At 34.7% G+C, this 19,036-nt stretch overlaps 1 long non-coding RNA gene across 1 annotated transcript; it reads left to right on the top strand.

The window, feature by feature from the left end:
- Window positions 1–12,895: 12,895 nt before the first annotated feature.
- LOC137048472 (uncharacterized) lies at window positions 12,896–13,711 on the top strand. The gene is made up of 2 exons (XR_010899419.1): window positions 12,896–13,468; window positions 13,534–13,711. It is a non-coding gene; the product is annotated as an uncharacterized lncRNA (long non-coding RNA).
- Window positions 13,712–19,036: the final 5,325 nt, after the last annotated feature.

Here is a 19,036-nt window from a genome sequence, read left to right as displayed (position 1 = left end):
TGCATACCAATTTTCAGGTTAATTGGACTAGCGATCGCGTGGTTATAGCCCTTTTCATGTTTTTTTTCACATTATAGCGCCACCAAGTGGCCAATCGTCGCAATATTTTTATCGTGACCTTAAATTGAGCCGATATACATGTGTACCAAGTTTGGTGACGATATCTCATTTCCTTCTTGAGTTATAGCCTTTTTAGTAAAATAGGCTCCGCCCTGAACGTCCATTTTGAAGCCAATTAGCAAAAATGAATTGAAATTTCAACTTTTTTTCGATAACTATTGATAAACAGAGACCAGAGAACATTTTGACACTGGTTTGGTTCCGATCGGTCAAAAAACCAGGGACCAGTTTGCAAAAGTAGGTTTTTAACATAATTGTGAATATTTAATTAAAGATTTGATTGACAGCAATGGTTCTAGAGGCAAATTTATTCAGCATGAGGAGATCTATCATATGATATGCATATTTTGTGGATGCGTGAAAAAACACGTGATTTCAGAGCCATAAAACTCGTTAGCGCCAACTAGTGGCCGATTTCTTTCAAAATTCTTACAGACCTCTAGGACCATGAGTCAAACATGCCCATCAAGTTTCGTTCCGATCTGCCTCTGTTAACCCCATCTAATAGGTGCTCAAATTTCATTGGCCGATGGCGGCCATGTTTTTTGAGATACGCCAATGTCCTCATAGACGTACATGGGGCCTTGGACCAAGACACTGCATGCCAATTTTCAGGTCAATCGGACTAGCGGTCGCGTGGTTACAGCCCTTTTCATGTTTTTTTCGCATTATAGCGCCACCAAGTGGCCAATCATCGCGATTTTTTTATCGTGACCTCAAATTGAGCCGATATACATGTGTACCAAGTTTGGTGACGATATCTCATTTCCTTCTTGAGTTATAGCCTTTTTAGTAAAATAGGCTCCGCCCTGAACGTCCATTTTGAAGCCAATTAGCATAAATGAATCGAAATTTCAACTTTTTTTTGATAATTATTGATAAACAGAGACCAGAGAACATTTTGACACTGGTTTGGTTCCGATCGGTCAAAAAACCAGGGACTAGTTTGCAAAAGTAGGTTTTCAATAAAATTCAAAATGGCGGAAAAATTTGCATACTGGAAATAAAATCTGAGATATACATTTTGTTCGCCAAGGACTCAGCTTTCCAATGATATATGACACTTGAGTGTGGACCAAACGGTTTAGGAGTTATGAGCCTTTTCTCGCAATTGATTGCTATAGCGCCACCTATGGGCCAATTGGGGTCATAGCTTCTCAGGGTCTCCCCAACATGAGTACTACCATCTGACAAAGTTTCAAATTTCCAGCTCTTACGGTTTGGTCTGCACGATGCGTTTTAGCGGAGAATAATAATAATAATAATTAAAGCTGCAAGCAGCATTTAGCGGGGTTCAAGCCTTTAAGGCCTTTTAAGCACATAGGCATTAAAGTCATTAAGTTTTATTTAGCAAGATTTTAAACACTAAAATAATAGATGGAAAAGTCCATTTACAGTCAATATAGGCAATTTAACATAGGAAATGCATGGTTCTTTTAGCTTTTTAACAGTTATAGCGCCACCTATAGTCCGATCTCTTTAAAACTTTGCATGCTTCATCAGCATGTCATGCCACATATACCCAACAATTTTCGTGAATTTTTGAGCTTCCCTTTTGGGTTAGCGCCAACTAGTGGCCGATTTCTTTCAAAATTCTTACAGACCTCTAGGACCATGAGTCAAACATGTCCAATGAGTTTCGTTCCGATCGACCTCTGTTAACCCCATCTAATATGTGCTCAAAATTCATTGGCTGATGGCGGCCATGTTTTTTGAGATACACCAATGTCCTCATAGACATACATGGGGCCTTGGACCAAGACACTGCATACCAATTTTCAAGTCAATCGGACTAGCGGTCGCGTGGTTATAGCCCTTTTCATGTTTTTGTCACATTATAGCGCCACCAAGTGGCCAATCGTTGCAATTTTTTTATCGTGACCTCAAATTGAGCCGATACACATGTGTACCAAGTTTGGTGACGATATCTCATTTCCTTCTTGAGTTATAGCCTTTTTAGCAAAATAGGCTCCGCCCTGAATGTCCATTTTGAAGCCAATTAGCAAAAATGAATCGAAATTTCAACTTTTTTTTGATAACTTTTGATAAGTAGCCACCATAGAACATTTTGACACTGGTTTGGTTCCGATCGGTCAAAAAACCAGGGACTAGTTCTCAAAAATAGGTTTCAGACATACTCCAAAATGGCGGACATTTTAAGACGAAACAAAAAAATTCCCGCTTACAGTTTTTTCGTCTTGGCCCAAGGATTTCAAAAGTATAAATCATTTGAGTCTACGACCACCGGTTTATGAGAAAAGCTCACAAATGTAAAAATTTTTGGTTTTTTGCGCTATAGCGCCACCTATTGGCCGATTGGGCTCATATTTTGATAACCTCTCCTCGATTTTTGGACTACCTTCGGGTAAATTTTCAAGTCTCTAGCCCTTACGGTTTGGGCTGCACAACGCGTTTTATCGGAGAATAATAATAATAATTAAAGCTGCAAGCAGCATTTAAGCGGGGTTCAAGCCTTTAAGGCCTTTAAAGCACATAGGCATTAAAGACATTAAGTTTTATTTAGCAAGATTTTAAACACTGAAATAATAGATGGAAAAGTCAATTCACAGCTAATATAGGCAATTTACCATAGGAAATGCATGTTTTTTAAAGCTTTTTAACAGTTATAGTGCCACCTATTGTTTGATCTCCATAAAAGTTTGCATGGTTTTTTTTAGCATGTTATGTCTCATATACTCAATCATTTTTGTGAAGTTTTGAGTTTTATATATACATGGTATCCTAGGTCAAGACACTGCATAGCAATTTTCAAGTCAATTGGACTAATGGTCAGGTGGTCATAGCTGTTTTCATGTTTTTTTCTTGTTATAGTACCACCAAGTGTCCAATTGTTTCTTTTTTATTGTGACCATGGACTGATATCATGATTTACCATAATAAACATGATTTATTATGTACTAGCATGATTTATCATGATTTACCATGTTCTAATATTATTTACAGTGATTCTAAGTTGATTCAGCATGATAATACCATGATTTACCATAGTTTATCATGATTTACTATTTAGTATCATGGTTTACCATGTTCTAGTATGATTTATTATGATTTATTATAATTCACAAAAGTAGGTTTTACACAAAAAAAATCTCAAAATTGGCGCCTGAAGGGTGAGCAAATTTGAGTTGCGCATTTTGTCTGTCTTGAGCCAATTACCGCAGCTTCATAAGAAATTTGAGGTTATGCCTAAAGGAGTTATGAGGCATTTTGTACTTTTGATTGTTGTTGTCTTTCAAGTCTTTATGACTTATGATCTGATTTGTCCAATCAGTTTTAGATGGAGAATGATGCATTATGGGAACATTAACAATTACAATAGGGTTTCAGCAGTGTGCTATAGTCCTTCAAATCTATTGTGATCTCAGAATTCAGGCTAGTTCATTGCTAATACCTAGAATGTTAATATCAACTGTAGGTGGTAGATAATTTTTTTATTTAGCACGTAACCTTTGGAAGTTTTCTTATAAAGGAAGGGGAAGAAGATACACTCTGTCAGTTTAAGTGGGGACTAAAACATTTTTTTTTAAATGTGTATCCATCAAATAAATTATCTTACATTCATTTAAGTTGTTAGGTTGCATAGATTTGCCAGAAATAGGAAGTATGGCGTTTATGCTAATATTAGTCTGTCTCTGTTTAGTTTGTGGTTCGCCCCATCCTGCAAGATCCAGGCTGTATTCAGATGAGATGAAGGACCTACATCTAGACATGACGATAATGCAACTATGAAGTGTTAATTAAACTATGCCCTGTGAAGTTCTCTCTTTTATTCTTTATATACAGCTCTGGAAAAAAAATAAGAGACCACTTCACATTGAGAAATCAATGTAAAGTGGTGTCTTATTTTTTTTCCAGAGCTGTATAACATGTTATAAAATGACTAAAATAGACTTTAATAGACTAAATATAAATTGAAAGTAAGCATGCATTCAATGTATTTGGTCTTCGGTAAGAAGGTATAATTTAATTGGCCTAAAAACTAATAATTAACAATTATTGAATAGAAGTGATTCAATCAAAAATCAAGTTTAGCTTTCTAATAATTTGTTACTGTGAATGTGTTTAAAGATCATGTGTATTGTGAAAAATGCTAAATGAATGTAAATAACTTGACATGCACCAATTATCTTCATGTATTATTGTTGCTACATCTGACCTGATCCTCATTGTTTTCAATGTTTTTTATTCATCAGTGTGTGTTGTTTCTGAACTCCTTGCATGCTTTACTGTATTCACTGAAGTCTGTGGTCAGCTTTTTGTGGTATTTTTCCATCTGGAAAAGAAAGAAATGTCAGCACAGCTGTTTGTAGGCATTCAGATGTCTCAGGTTAAATAATTATTGGTGCTCTGGTCAAATTTTTCAAAAGCAAAATTGGTATTACTGGTATTAATTAACAAATACTTTACATACATTCCAAAATATATTTGTATATATTTGTTAATAAGAATACATTTTAATATGAGTAATACCATTGTGTAGCCAGATGTATGTATATTTTTAGGCCCTCATTATATAGACCTATTTATTTGTGCAATGTAGTAGCTAAGAAATTGTTCTCAAAAATGTATGTAATCATTATGTGTTATTATTACATTTCACATGAAAGTATAAGAAAAAATATTGATTCAGTGCGGTTTTTGTATTTCATTGATGCTTGAACTTCACTTTAAATAACGTGGCGGTCTGTTATTTTATAAAGGATGTGGTAAAGTTGTGAATTAGCACATTTTATTATATGTTTTTTTTTATTGGCCATTAAAGTTTTATATGGGACAAATCACGCTGATTCTGTAACAATGAATTGGCAAAAAAATATATATATTTTAGAAGTGCATATATTACATTTACTCTATATTTACATAGAGTTAAAATATAAAATGCACTTAATTAATCATGAAATGCTGACGCTAATTCATACATATTGAGGTTTTTTCATTGAGTTGGATTTCCATGCTAAATGTGGACAAAATTTCAAAAATTAAGTTTGATGTTTTATGGGAGTATTTTTTTGTCAAAAATCCTCCTTCCGGTTTATCATAAGTCTCGAAGATTTTTTTAGAGTATGAAGACGTTTGATAGAGGGATTAAGTACAGAATTTCCTTAATGAACTCTATTATAGTCTATGGTTTCTACGGGCACTTGTCCTGGAAGAGCGCGCAAGAGAGAGTTTGTATCCCAGCATCGCGGTTAGCTTTGACCTGTGTAGCGCATGCAGTCAACAACTTCTATGGCTAATTCGTCTGCGTAAATGCGCTATTATTCGATGTCTTTCTGTGGAAACACCAACACGCACTAGCCTGATGTGTTAAACCAGTCCGCTTGCTACTATAGTGCATATAAAACAATAGTCTGTGAACCAAATAATGTCCTCATAAACCATGAGTAAACACACATATGCTGTAACACTGGCGCATGGTCTAGTGTTCTGTGCTGAAGTTAAAATCATCTGAACTTAAAAAAAAAACTCTTGAGACCTTGCATTTACAAGCCGATAAGCATATAGTCACAGTGCATACTATAGAGGTGTCCTGTAGTTATTCGTTGCTGCTGTTTCTTTTCAGTTTCAGCCTTGGGATCTTTATTCTGGATCATATATATATATATATATATATATATATATATATATATATATATATATATATATATATATATATATATATATATATATATATATATATATGGCTGGATCTGATTGATGGCCATTGTTATTTTGGACAATGTTTTTCCCCCACGTTTATTGATTTCATAGCTTTTAGAAACTCTCAACACTTTTATGGTATATGTCACAAGGTCACAACACAACACAACAACAATCTACGAGCTTCTTTTGATTTTATTGGTGGCTGGCCACTTATTTACTGCCACCTTCTGGACTGGACTGTGGACAACACAGCAGTTATATATATATATATATATAGAGAGAGAGAGAGAGAGAGAGAGAGAGAGAGAGAGAGAGAGAGAGAGAGAGAGAGAGAGAGAGAGAGAGAGAGAGAGAGAGAGAGAGAGAGAGAGAGAGAGAGAGAGAGAGAGAGAGAGAGAGAGAGAGAGAGAGAGAGAGAGAGAGAGAGAGAGAGAGAGAGAGAGAGAGAGAGAGAGAGAGAGAGAGAGAGAGAGAGAGAGTTACTGTATAAAAAACAAATGCAGCCTTGTCAATGTCATGTGTTGTTGTGTCAATATTCTGATAAAGATGAGGTGGTGGTATTATTTTTTTAAATTTATATTATTATTTGGATAAGGTAGGTTGTTTGAATTATTTTTTTTGTTTATGATTAATTGTTTATACATGTATTTGGCATTGATTAAAGTTTAAAAGCATTAAGTAAATAATTTAAGAATTATTTTGTATTTGAATTCACTTTACTAAATGTTTTAGTTTAAAATATTGTAAAATGTAAATTTTGTCATTATAAGATACATTGTTTAACTGAAATTGTAATTTGTTTATAATTTGTTTTCATCATTACATGAGTATTGTATTATTGATTATTATTGATTAATGTTCTTAAGAGTTCAAAATTAAAGAGTTCAAGAACAATATTGAAGGTTACAATTATCTTTGGATGTGTTTATACACAAATAAGTCTTGGTTTTATAATCTTTTTTATCTATAAAAACAGTATTCTTAAATAATAAATATTGATGTTGCATTGATATATTTGTTTTATTGCCATCCACTAGAGGGTGTCTGTTTTATTGTTAAAGAGCAGGTGTTTCCGGTTTGCAGCCATTTTCTACTTGCTGGAGATAGGTGAGCATGGTATTATTGTTGTTCCATCTGTAATCTTAATCATCTGTTCATTTTTATTAGTCATCTAAGATATTGTTGGCCAGTATAAGTTATTTTTTGTCAGTTTGACTCTTTTGTGGATGTATTTGTAAAAAAAATATATATATAAGTGAATTATTTTAGTTTCAGTACTACCAAGTGCAATTTGCTTGGCCAGTATTTTAATTAGGAGATGAAATAAGTTAATATTGTGTTGTGATTATTCTTATTTTAAAATGTTAATAGTTGTTTTCATTAGTATGGGATATTTGGAAGGTATGATTGCTAAATTTAAATTATTTACTGGTATTTATGTTCTGATGACGATGTTAAGTTTTATCATTAGTGGTATAGGCTAATCGTGTCTGTGTAGCATGGCTGTTCATGTGTTTATCTCCAGTGATGCACATGCAGCGCGCGTGGTCACGGCGCTTTCAATAGTTCTAAACAAACCAGCGCGGTGTCGATCAATACATTTGAATAGACCAGTGTTTCCCAACCGGGATGCTTTGAGCAGGGGTGCGGTGTAAAAGGTGCCGGGACGCACATGCACCGCGGTTCATCTCACATCTGATGACGCATCTATAATATGGTTTTTAACTTGAAAATAATGCTTTATGTATGTTTCTGTCGATGGATACACGTGCTGGCTCTTCAGTTATACACAACAACAACAGCGATAATAAAAGAAAAACGTGGGCAAAACGGCCTCTCTTTGTAAACTGTTCAGTGCATGCGAGTGCTGTCGTATGTCCAAATATGACCAGTTATTTTCACCGTCATTACCCGGGTATATTCGCCAGAAGACGCGAGTGAGAAGATCTGTCTTTGTGCACTCGTCCCAAAGCGCGCAAACGTCTCACAGCGCGCAAATATTGAGTTCTCTTTCAAGTCTGAACGGACAAACACACAGAAAGTATGTCAACATGTCCATCTCTTGATGAGTATGCAAGCAGACACTGTATAAACTTCACTTAAGGCTGTAATCGGTATGCCTTAAGTGAAGTTTACAGTCGAGAACGACGACGACTATTCTTGCATTCTCTTAAAGGGGCAGTAGCCTTTACTGGTGTCTGTTTAATGTCAAACAAAAGATAAGGGCATCACTCACTGCTCTTGATTGAATAGCTTGTGTAAGTTTAATAATGATTGTTTAATTTAAACAGTTAAATATACAGTTATTTTACCTTTGATTACTTTATTCAATTTGTCTACCTAAAAACTAATGTTGGATCCACCTGAAAAACCTGAAAAGCATTGTTTATTTTATTAGTATGAATCAGTGAATTAAGAACGCATCTGTTCTTATTTTCTTTATTTCTATTTGATAGTAGTTTTTTTTTTACTTCAACATAGTAAAGGTAAACGTACTGAAACCGTGAACCTAAAACTGAGATACAAACCAACAAGTGAGCAGTCTTTACCATTACATCTCTAGTGTAACTTATGCAAGGGGGTGCCACAAAATTTATAAGATTTTCACTGGGTGCCATGACTGAAAAAAGGTTGGGAAACACTGGAATAGACACCAGCTTCACGATACAGGTATTTGCAGCATTTTTTGGTAAACAGTACAGCATAGTGTGCATTGATTATTACATCAACCGTATTTACAGTGTCATTTTAAAATTGAGAGTGACGGAGATGCAACATTGTAATGTTATGCTCTTGTATTTAGCCCTGAGATATTCCTTACCATCATAGTTAAATGTGACCGTACACCTTAACTATTCTTCAATTAAATAAATGTTATTAAATAAACTATTTTAGTTTAGTAATATTTGTTGAAAATTGAGATCTTTTGGTACTAAATAATATTTGTGCAATAATTATGGTCCATCAATGACCCCTTAAAATATTTTTCTTCTAATATTTATATTACAATAAGTTTAGTTATTAAGGTTAAAATAGAGAATTCCAATGCAAAGAGGCAAATTAGAGTCATTTTGTGGCTGGAAAAATAATAATTTTCATTTGTAATGCCATTACCCACAAAGTGCCTGTATGGCTCTTTAATAAATAATAGTGAAGTGGCTTAAAGTAGTGCAGATCATAACTGCTTACTTATTTGAAGGTTTTACATTTGAATACATGTTAGACATGGCCAAATACTAGATTTCTTTAAAAGTTAAATTTTAAAATGTTAATAACAGCCCCCACCCCTAACCGGCACCACTGCACATTGCTTTCGAATCTGTGGGAAACACTGTAGGCTACGCTTAAAAAATGCAGCTCTTCTCTGATTTGTTGCGCCGATGCAGCTGAAAAATATCCATATTAAGTGTTTTCTGTGATGAAACAAATGTGTAGCCTTGTTTTAACAGTTTGGATTCACACATAACGTGTTTGCTAATGTCCGATTTGTGAACTAATGACAAATTTTAACCGATTAATTTGCTATCTCGTGCTCCCATTTAAAATAATTGATAACGCCAGCCAGCTGTGTGAAAAAAAACGCAGCATAAATAGTTTATTATTATTATTATTATTATTATGCAAGTTTTAAATATAATAAAAATATTTTGGCCTGTCACAATCTTAAAATAATGTTTAGTTTTATGTTGTTTGTAAATTACTTATTTGTGAGTTTTCATATATATATATATATATATATATATATATATATATATATATATATATATATATATATATATATATATATATGTTGATATATATATATATATATATATATGTTGATATATTATTACTGGAAAATAAAATTGATATTATTGTGAAAAAAACCTTTTATTTTAGTTATTGAACATGCTTCAGAACATAAATGAAGATATATTTTATTGTTTTTGTTCATATTCTAATTAAGTGTGAAACCTATATATGATTGTTCTTAAAGGGTTAATTCACCCAAAACTAAAAATGTGATTTTATCTGCTGACCCCCAGTGCATTCAACATGTAGGTGTGTTTTTCTTCAGGAGAACACAAATGAAGATTTTTAACAATCGTTGCTGTGCCAGTCATATAATGGCATGATTAGGTAACAAGTGTATGAGAGAAAAACAAACAAAAAAACATGTTTAGAAAATGTGCATACAAACCCTGCTCCTCCTGACGACACATTAATTTCTTAAGACACAAACCGATCGGTTTTGTGAGAAACACAACAGTATTTGTTAATTTTTTACCTCATATAATGACGAGTCTCATCAAATTTTCCCCTCGGCTATTCCTTCCGTCTGGTAAGGTCAAACGGATGCGATCATAAATATACATTATGTAGTTGCCTCATTCGACCTATCCTCGCAGGCACTAATGAGGAATCTATATATATATATCTATAATCACACCAGTTTGACGTCACCAGACAGAAGGAATAGCCGAGGGGAAAACTTGATGAAAGTCGTCAGGATATGAGGTAAAAAAACAAAAAACAAATACTGTTGTTTCTCACAGAAACCGATCGGTTCGTGTCTTAAGAAATCAATGTGTCGTCATGAGCAGCAGGGTTTGTGTGCACGTTTTCTAAGCTTGTTTGTTTGTTTGTTTTGCTCTCATAGAATTGTTACCTATTCACACCATTACATGACTGGCACACAGCAACGGTAGGGGTGTGCGATAATATCGTAATTGTTGTTTTAACGATGTGCGATCTGGCATTATCGAGTATATCCCTTACAAACACCCAGAGATTGTGTGTGCGCGTACACTACATGATGTAGTCTTGTCTTGAGGATTACTTAGACTAATGTTACTGCGGGTGCATGCTTTCACTGCATGTCTATGTTTATATCATTTAATATTTTTTTATAAATATCACTTTAAGAAACCGGATATCTAGCATAACACATATGGATTTTATACAAGTTTAATAAATGTAACTGCAAATGTAATGTGTTTAAAACATCAAAACATTATTTTTGCATGACTGCAGGTTCTTTGTCACCTGTAAGCTCATTAAACAGTAAAGTGTAAATGCCACTTCAAATGCAGCTTCTGTTTCCTCTTCACTGCGAAGATGAATTTTGTTGATACTTATTTAATTTGATTGTTAACAGTCCTATTGTGTCTTATTATAATTTAATTATATTAAATTTATGAAATTAACACAAAGATGATGCATGCATATAATTAAGAAAAGAAAAAGAAGGGGGAAAAAGTCAACCTTTTTTTATTATTTTTTTGCAGAAGACTGTGAAACCTGATTTGAGGTAAGATGGTATAGTTTGTTTTTTTCCTCTGAATCACAATGTTCGTTTTATTTAAATGAGTGTGAAGCCTATATGTTTTTTTTGGTAAATGTAATTTTGTTTTATAAACCAATTTTTATCTTTCATGAAGAAAATGCATTCTAATTGTTTGAATTATTTTACAAAACAGTTATGTTTTGCATGATTTCTTCTACTGTATATATTTTTTCTTGTGACTAATCTTGTAACTAATTTTAAAAAATTCAACTAAGCTTCTTGTATTTTAATAGCAGTTCAAGTAAACTTGTCAATGATTTACAATATTATCCCCTATAGAAAGGATATTAAGATTTCAATATGTTGTACATTGTAAATGGGTTCAAATGTCAGGTATTTAATCTGAAATAATGCAATTGTATTATGTAATGACTTATAGCGATCCATCATATTATGTAATAGATTGTGAACATATTTTTAACTCTTCTAACCTTTGTAAAAAAAATTAAGCTAATTTATATATTATTTTTTATATAAAAATATTAGACAAGTATATTTTATGTAGTGCAGTATGCAAGTACAAAATAGAGTATAGGTATTAGAATGTAACATCGTACTTTTGCCACTAGATATATGTACTAGATATCTGTTATGCAGTCTGTAGTATTGTTGACAAATGTTTTCAGATGCAGTTGTTTTTGTGCATCCAGAAACAGTGCTGCCAGTATGTTCTTTGCAATACAAAGTTTGTTTAAAGGCATATTTAGTGGCCCTCATTTATCAATCTTGCGTGTAAACGGGCGTATATGTTGGCATAAGATTATGCTTACACTCCTCTCTCCGCCTGATTTATGAAGCTGTGCGCACCTCTGCAATCCAGGTGTACGCAATACCTGCCCTTGATAAATGCCGCGGCTGAAAATGATTGTCATTAGAATAACACGCCCCTATATATTCAAGTCTCCGCCTCCCCTTTTAATAGCTGTTTGGATGAGAAATTATCACAATGCATTATTTTACAGAACATGTTTTGAAACGATTAGTATTTAATTTCGTATCACAGCACATGTTGGCTATTGGGGTGTACGATAGTGATGTGATGTGGAGTACTATTCATTCACATTAATAATTGCATGACAATTTGTAAGATTATTATTATTATGATGATTTGTATTATTAATGATGCTTATTGTTATTTAGAAGAAGAAAGTCGTTATTATTTATTTTATTATTATTATTATTTAAAAAAAAAGTGTCATTTTTATTATTTTGTCAGTCTGAATTATTTTCAGTCCCAGTCCGTGCGCAGCTGCCGGACCTAACCCTGAAGCATCAGGTAAAGCGCACAGGCTCGCAACTGGAGGAATACAGGCCTACAAATCAAATGCTTGGTATCACACAAATTAAACATTGAAGTCCAAGTGGCACAAAAATAAACATTGAAGTTTATAATTACTATGTTGTTGTTTTTTACAGTGGGTCATAATATAGCATATCTTTGTCAGTGTGTTTTGTGGTGTTAGGAATAGTTTTTCTGTGCATTTTCGCATTAACTCTAAACGTGCGTATACCACCTCCTGAGCTGGCGTCGGATTTGAGCGTGCTGTACGCCAACGTCCACATTGATAAATGTCAAAGTCACCGTGGGTTTGGGTGTACGCAAGGTGTATGCTGGAAATTTGGTGTACGCACTTTTGATAAATGAGGGCCAGTATGTGGATTGATGTTATTGCCTTTGTTTCATGTGTTTAGATTTTCCTGGAATTTCTTTTTTGGGATTGCATTGTACAAATGCATGTTTTAATTAGTATGTTTTTGTGTGTGTGTATTTATAGATGCCTCGGACAAAGCATTTTCAGCGATCTCAGGCAGCCAAGAAGAGGATGGCAGACCGGATGGCTGCTGATTCTACAGAGGAACTGCAACCTCTTAAAAAAACTGCAGAAGTAACTGAACGTTGTGTACATCACAACGGGGATATTGAAAAGGTTTTGCCACCTTTTAAAAAAATGGCAAAAGTAACTGAACATTGTGTGCATCACAATGGGGATAAAAAACATGTTCAAGCATCTGGTCTAACATCTGGTCAAACATCTGGTCAAACATCTGGTCAAACATCTGGTCTAACATCTGGTCTAACATCTGGTCTAACATCTGGTCTAACATCTGGTCTAACATCTGGTCAAACATCTGGTCAAACATCTGGTCAAACATCTGGTCAAACATCTGGTCAAACATCTGGTCAAACATCTGGTCTAACATCTGGTCTAACATCTGATCACATAACTGATGCTAAAAATATTGATCCTAATAGTAGTGCTAATATGACCATGAATGCTGTTTCTGATGTATGTCCCCAGAGTTCTGTCATAAGAGGCTCTTTCCATCAAGGACATCCCCGTTTCAAATCCAATGTTGGTAAGCAATGTGTGGCAAACAGTTTAATTGCTATTCTCTTGTCTAAGATGAAAAATGTGTTGCAGTGGACTGTTAGTGACCTGAATGATGTCCTGATTCATGGAGATGACCTGTACAGTGCCATGAGAGATGGTGGAATGATCAATGACCCTGGGAACGGCTACGTCGACGTTGCTGAGCTGCCTGACACACACACACTGAATAATTGTAGTTTTTCAATAAACTATTCTTCTGTTGCATTTACTGGGTTGTTTGGTATTAATCAATATGAAGAAGGTCTGCAAGGTGTTGCCATGTCCCTTGATGAAGCATTAAAACAAGCATTCCAGAGGTTTGATGCGTGTTTGGTAAACATTAGGCAAAACACATGTGCTGCTGTCAGACAAGGTTCGTGGTATGCAGTGATTGATCCACATTCACGACTCTGTGATGGAACAGTTTCATCTCGTGGTAAGAGTGTAGTGGTTTTCCATCCCAGCATAGACTCTTTAGTCATTCATTTCAGGAGACTTGGTGCATCCTTGAAAGCATATAATCATCCATTTGAAGTAACTGGGGTTGAGGCAAATGTGATTAAGGAACACAGTCAGCATGATCGAATGGTGTGCCATACAGTGGTGGAGGAAAATGTTGAAGCAGAAGGAGTGAGGAAAGGTATAAAGTTAGAAATGGCAAGATGCAGTTACTCTTTGACTGATTTTATCTGTACAGATCAAATACTTCTGAATGAAACAAAAGAAAACACAGGAAAGTCTTCTGAATGGCCAAGAAATAAAAATGCAGCTGAGGTTGAATTTATTTCTCAAACTGGAAGTGTTGCTTTTAAATTTAATCCATTAACAGTACAGCAGCAAAAAAGTATTTGCTTGAAGCTGAACATTGTACATGTTGTAAAAGCGCAGAATCATCCAAATGAGATTGTTGTAATGGCTGAACCTTGTGAAACCAAAGATATTGTGGGTGATGGTAACTGCTTTTTCAGATCAATAGCTTATGCTGTAAGTGGAAGTGAACGAGAACACAGAAAACTGAGACGTGCTGTTGTAACACACATACTCAAGAATGAAGGAAGGTACAGTCAGTATCTCAGACAAGGATACAGTTCTGTTGCAAACTACATTGACAGTTCAAGAATGAAATATGTTGGAACTTGGGCAACAGAGGTGGAAATACAAGCAGCCAGTGATTTAATTGGTGTAGACATATTTACATACAGTCAAGACAAATGGCTTAAAAATTCAGCCTCAAATAGTTGCCAACAGAAGGGGATTTACTTGAAACATGTTAATAGCTGTCATTATGAAGTTGTTGTATGTGTAAAGAGAAAAGAGCATAGCTGTGCTTCCATTTGTAAATCATTATTTGAAGCTTCAACGTTTCAAGATTCATTATATGCAAACTCTGACCCACTTACACTGTATAGAAAGAGAAGGCTATATAATAGTAATCATGACTTAAAAGAGAAGAAAAAAATGTACGTAAACAAAAAATATCATGATGAGGAAACTTACAAAGAGAAATTATTAACATCCAGCACTGAAAAGTACAATAAAAACGAACAGCATCAAGAAACAGTAAAAAAATATAGCATAGATAAATACAGAGACAATATCTCACACCGGAAATCAGTAAAAAAATACAGTGTTGAGAAATACAGCGAAAATACCTCACATAGGGAATCGGTCAAAAAGTACAGTGTTGACAAATACAGCGACAATACCTCACACAGGGAATCGGTCAAAAAGTACAGTGTTGACAAATACAGCGACAATACCTCACACAGGGAATCGGTCAAAAAGTACAGTGTTGACAAATACAGTGACAATGAAATACACAAAAACATGCTGATAGATTATAACAAACAGAAATATAAAGATGATATAAGTTTTGCCAATACTATTAAAATGAGAAATGCTGTAACTCGGATTGAGGCAGAGATCAAAAGGAAAGAGATTGACTGTGTAATTGAACTATTTAAAGAAAAAATATCTACAGGTCCTGAGTATGTGTGTTCAGTTTGTCATCGCTGCTGCTTTAAAACGCAGGTTAAACACTGTAAAATAAATAAATATCTACAAAAATCAGTCCATGCTGGCTATATTGCAAACAACTGTATAACGCATAATTATTTGCATAACTGTAATAAAGGCTGCAATGAAGACTGTATTTATAAAAATACTCCAGCTGAATCTCTGTGGATTTGTCACACATGTGATAGGAAAATTAGTGAAGGTAAAATGCCTGCTGAAAGTGTAGCAAATAATCTTGCTCTGGATCCAATTCCTGTTGAATTGAGCTGTTTAAACTCTCTTGAGCAACATCTAATAGCAAAGAATATTCCATTCATGAAGATGCTTGCGTTGCCACGCGGCGGACAAAATTGCGTACATGGCCCCATAACTTGTGTTCCATCTAATGTGACAGATGTGGTGAATGTTTTACCAAGATCAGAAAATGATGATTTAATGATACGAGTAAAACTTAAGAGAAAATTAACATACAAAGGACATTATGAATTTAAATTTGTGCACACTGATCATGTCAAAACTGCTTTGGAATACTTAAAAGAAAATAACAAATGGTACAGAGATGTAGAGTTTAATGAAACTTGGATTAATCCTCTGAGTAAAACAGAAGAACAGGTTAATGATACAACTGAAAACACTGAACATGATTTGGATGGATGTCAGGATACGTGTGTTGAAAAAGAGCAAAATATTGAGAATGAGGATGAAGAAATCACTGATGAAACACTTCATGATCGACAGCAACATGGTTTATTTATGGATTCATGTTTACAGCCAGTGGACATTGCACAAGAGGTTTTAGATCAACACTTTGATGGCATTATGTCACTTGCACCAGCAGAGGGCAATAATCCAGTGAGAATGTTAATGGATGAAACCAATGAAGCCAAATGTTTTCCAGTTCTCTTCCCAAAAGGAACAGGAACATTTCATGATCAACGACCTGAAAAATTAACACTATCAAGATACTTAAATAATAGAATCCTAAATGCAGATGGACGGTTTGCTCAAAACCTAGATTATATCTTTTATGGACAATATTTGTCTGAGCTTAATCAAGTTATCTCAAATGTATCTATTGCTTTGCGGAAAGGGTTTGACACAAGCAACAAAACAAAAATCACTGCAGAAATGCTGACAAACAAAGAGTCATTGCAAAAGATTTTAAATTTTGATCAGGGCTATAAATTCTTGAAGCCAGTGAGAGGGAGTCCTGTTTTTTGGCAAAGTGTTCAAAAAGATTTGTTTGCAATGGTGAGACAATTAGGAATCCCAACATGGTTTTGCTCATTTTCATCAGCAGACTTGCGATGGCCAGAGCTAATGCAATCTATTGTGAAACAAGAGGGCTGTCAAACCCCTATTGATGAATTGGACTGGTCTGATAGATGTGGTATGCTTAAACGCAATCCTGTAACTGCTGCCAGAATGTTTGATCATCGCTTTCATTGCTTTCTAAGAGATGTGATCATGTCGCCAGCCCAGCCAATTGGAAAAATAATAGATTATTTCTATCGAATTGAATTTCAGCAACGTGGATCACCTCATACACATTGTCTTTTTTGGGTTGAAAATGCACCTCAAGTGGACAGAGATGACGATGATGAAGTTGTAGCATTTGTTGATCATTATGTCACTTGTGAAATGCCACCTGAACAGGAGGAAGGAATGCATGAAATTGTGAGCACTGTCCAACAACACAGCAAAAGACATTCAAAAACATGTAAAAAGAAAGGAACTGTGTGTAGATTTAACTTTCCACGTCCACCAAGCAATAATACTTTCATTACAAGAAGCAGCAAGAGTGATAAAGATGAAAAAGAAACAGATGATGAAAAAAATGAAACTAAATGCAAAAACACAACCAACTGCCAACAAATATCAAAAGAGATAGCTGAAACTATAATGAAAAAAGTGAGAGAATGTTTGTTGAATAGTGATGTTGTCTTTGACTCAGTTGATGCTATGTTTGCATCTATTGGTATAAATCAAGAGACATTTGAAATGGCTTATAATAAAATGACGAAGAAAACAAGTGTTGTGTTGAAGAGAAAGCCAAATGATGTATGGGTGAATCAATATAATTCAGATCTTTTACGATGCTGGAATGCAAACATGGACATACAGTTTGTTGTTGATGCTTACTCATGTATAGTATATATAATTTCGTATATTTCCAAAGCTGAGAGAGAAATGGGATTGCTGCTTGCTAACGCTCAAAAAGAAGTACACAATCAAGGTAATATGGATGCTAAACAGGCTTTAAGAAAACTAGGAAGTGTGTTTTTACATAATCGAGAGGTCTCAGCCCAAGAGAGTGTGTATCGACTAACTAACATGAAATTAAAACAAGGATCAAGGAAAGTGGTGTTCATTCCAACTGGTACTAATCAAATAAGAATGAGTTTACCCTTAAACACCATACATAAAAAGGCTGAATGTAGAGAAGATGACGGTGATGGCATATGGATGAAAAGCATCTCAGATAGATACAGAGCTCGTCCACATACAAATGAATTCAGTGGAATGTGTTTAGCAACCTTTGCATCAGAATACAGAGTTTTGACTGCTTCTGAAAAATGTCCAGACAGAGTAAGACTGGAAAATGATATGGGGTTTGTGAGAAAAAGAACTCGTACAGACTCTGCCATTGTGCGCTATGCTCGTTTTTCACCCACTAAAAATTCAGAAAATTATCATCAAAGTATTTTAGAATTATTTTTGCCTCATTTTGTGCAAGATCAATTGAAACCAACAAATTTCCCCACACATAAGGATTTTTATGAGACTGGATTTGTCACAATTTCAAATAATCAGCTTGAGTCAGTTAAAATGATAGTGGACACCAACATGGGAAAATTTGAAAAAGAAGCAGACACAATACAAAGAGCTCAAGAAGATTTAGAACAACATGGACCAATGGAAGATGCTTGGGCGCAAATCTGTCCAGAAGCAGAACTTGAGCGTCTCGAATGTCTGGAGAGTAAGAAAGATCAAATAGAAATAGAAGAAGGTGATGATATAATTCCTGATCTATTACCAAATGTAGGTATTTCAAAGATAGAAAATAATCCATCAGCGATGACAAAGCAAGATGCCATGGGTTTACTGCGTTCTTTGAATGAGAAGCAATCACAAATCTTTTACAAAGTGCGCCAATGGTGTTTAGCAAAAGTGCAAGGTGAAAACCCAGATCCATTTCATGTGTTCATATCTGGTCCAGGAGGTGTTGGAAAGTCAGTACTGATTAAAGCCATCTATTATGAAACCTCTCGCATACTTTCAAAGTTAACAGACAACCCAGATGAGACACATGTGCTATTAACTGCTCCTACCGGTGTGTCCGCGTACCAGATTAACGGGTCTACTGTACATTCCAGTCTCTCCATCGGAATAAATGCTTCTCTGCCATATCAACCACTTGGAGATGAAAAAATAAATTCTTTGAGAGCCAAACTGGGAAAACTGCAAATATTAATAATTGATGAAATTTCAATGGTTGATCATAAACTTCTGGGATATATTCATGGAAGATTGAGAC

The sequence above is a fragment of the Pseudorasbora parva genome, chromosome 19 (assembly GCF_024679245.1).
Source record: "Pseudorasbora parva isolate DD20220531a chromosome 19, ASM2467924v1, whole genome shotgun sequence".
NCBI lineage: Eukaryota > Metazoa > Chordata > Actinopteri > Cypriniformes > Gobionidae > Pseudorasbora > Pseudorasbora parva.
This window is presented reverse-complemented; position numbering and strand designations above follow the sequence as displayed.